At 41.1% G+C, this 2,392-nt stretch overlaps 1 pseudogene; it reads right to left on the bottom strand.

The window, feature by feature from the left end:
* Positions 1 to 842: 842 nt before the first annotated feature.
* Positions 843 to 1,851, bottom strand: LOC109375978 (CDK-activating kinase assembly factor MAT1-like; annotated as a pseudogene).
* Positions 1,852 to 2,392: the final 541 nt, after the last annotated feature.

The raw sequence follows: 2,392 nt of genomic DNA, 5'->3' as shown, positions 1-2,392 counted from the left end.
CAACTCTAATCTTCCAGATGTGATGGAAGTATAACCAGGAAGCCTGAGGTTAGATGTCTGGTCATCTGGTGCAGTCTTTAAGAAGCCAAACTTCTTAGGCTCTCAGGCCTCGCCTGTGACTGTGGCCCCGCCCCTGAAGGCTGGTGGGCTCCTTGGGCACATTGGACTAAGCACACAGGCAGAGCCTCCCCAGAGAAACCCCTCCGATGGCTTGTATGATCCTGCAGAGGTTTCTGAACTCCACTAGGTGCACCCTGTTACGATGAGGTAAGAACAGTTTTCATCCTCTGGGAAGGATAATGAAGCCAGGTATTCCCCAAGGTGTAAAAAGGGTTGTGAGTTGGAAAGCAAGGACAGATCTCAGCTTGGGAGGTGGAGAAATGCATCCAAGGGAAAACTTTCAGTATAATGGGAAGGAAAGGAAAGAAACAATGGGGTTTCAAGTATTGGTTTTGTTCTTGTTTTGAATGGTTTTGCTGTTGTTGTTTGTTTGTTTTGTCTTGTTTAATATAAAGTCTAGCTTTATTTTAAAAAATATTTTACAAGTCTGTCAACCTCAAATATACATAGGTAAATTATTCATATCTTCCAGAGGAGGCTTCCAACTTCAATTCCTCTCGGGAAAATATAAGAAAAAAAATCAATATTTTCCACAAATATCCATTATATTAATACTCAGCTTAGGTCTGAAATTTTCTCGTTATAAATCCTTTAACACAGCTGCTAGTGGTAGCACTGTTGTTGTGCAGCTGCATATGGCTATACTTTTACAGGTCTGCTTTATTTTTGCTAGCTCCCTGGTTTGACTCTAAGACCCAGATCTTATAAAGCGGAAGTAAAGGTTAACTGGCCTGCCAGAAAAGCCCACTGAATGCATCCCAAAGTGCTCTGTGATAGACAAGGGAAGAAGTATGGCCTCCTCCAAGGTCCTGTGGAGAGGCAGCTCTGCTATGGTTTGAATACTGTGGTCAGGCCCAGCAGCTGTGGCAAGTGGTGATGATGAATCAGAAGGAAGCGGCAGCTGCACATAATCTCTGACAGCAGAATAAATGCAGTCCTTGTCCCCCACTAGTATCTCACACTCAGTAACTCATGGGCCACATGTCTATTTGCAGTGGTTGATATTCCTATAGAGCTTCTTCTAGTTTTTGAATAAGTGCTAATGAAATATGTTGACCCATTTTGATGCCTGTGGAAAATGTCACTGGTTCTATAGGTCTAGGTTTCTCAAGTTGTATTTCCAATCAGGTAGACCTATCTTTATGCTAGGCAAAAAGTAGATCAACAGGGAGATGAATTCAACCAGAAAACCCTGCTTATTCTTCCTTTTTAGAATCTGCTGCAGTTGTTCTTCATTTTGTATAAACAGTCTTCTTTGCTCATTTTCCTGTCACTCCTAAAACTTCTTCCAATTCCTCCTGTTCCTGAGTCAGCTTTAGTTTATTTTTCTGAATGACATCTTTGTTTTCCTTTTGGTATAGCTGCATTTTTCTTTTTGATGTTGTCCAAATCCACATTGTTGGTCAAGTTGAAAACAATTTCTTCCACTTCTTCCAGGAAATCATTATATTCTCCTAGACTAGGAAAGTCTTCTTCTCTTTTATTGGATATCTTCAGCACTTTTTTCTGAATCTCAACCTACTTGTCAACAACAGGATCTTCAAAGTGTTGTAACCTAAAGTTGCTCTTTCTAAGAGGAGTGCCACACTCAGGACAGTTTCCAGCTTCTCTCACAAACAGGAAATCCACACAACTTTCACACAGAGTGTGTCTGTACACATTCACCATCAGCTTCCAGAAGGGGTTCCAGTATTCAATGGTCTTACACTGGGAGTAGCCCTGATCACCCATGGCACCTTCTTTTGTAGGGACTCTCACCAACACTGGCTTCAGCCACAGCCACAGTCACCTCCAAGCTCCCTCAGACCCAACACCAAGCAGGTTCCTACCAACAGGCATGTTTTGAAGTTTTTATAATGAAAAGTTGCCATCTGATAACTTCTCATTCCCCTGTAGTAGTCAAGATAACATATGATAACATATGATCAATGAGTGAGGAACGTGGAGAAGTTATAGGATGGTGAAATTGTTTTGAGTACTTAGGCAAGAGAATTGGCTAAAAAAACAATCATATAAGCTCTACCAAGACAGGGGGTTTTTCCTTCACTGGTCAGTGTTGGGGCTGACAATTAGTTGTAAAACATAAATTTATGGTGGTTAAACATAATTGTGTGATTTTGTCCAAGATAAATCAGCCTCTCATTAGAAGATAGGTTTAAAAAAGACAAAGATGAATTTTTCCAGGCAGGACTGATGAAACGAGAGTGGGGTAGGTTGTTTAGAGTAGAGATAATTCGGTTTGGGGTTAAGTGATGGACCAGGAAGTTTTCCT

Source organism: Hipposideros armiger, unplaced genomic scaffold (assembly GCF_001890085.2).
Source record: "Hipposideros armiger isolate ML-2016 unplaced genomic scaffold, ASM189008v1 scaffold_1019, whole genome shotgun sequence".
NCBI classification, from domain to species: domain Eukaryota; kingdom Metazoa; phylum Chordata; class Mammalia; order Chiroptera; family Hipposideridae; genus Hipposideros; species Hipposideros armiger.
This window is presented reverse-complemented; position numbering and strand designations above follow the sequence as displayed.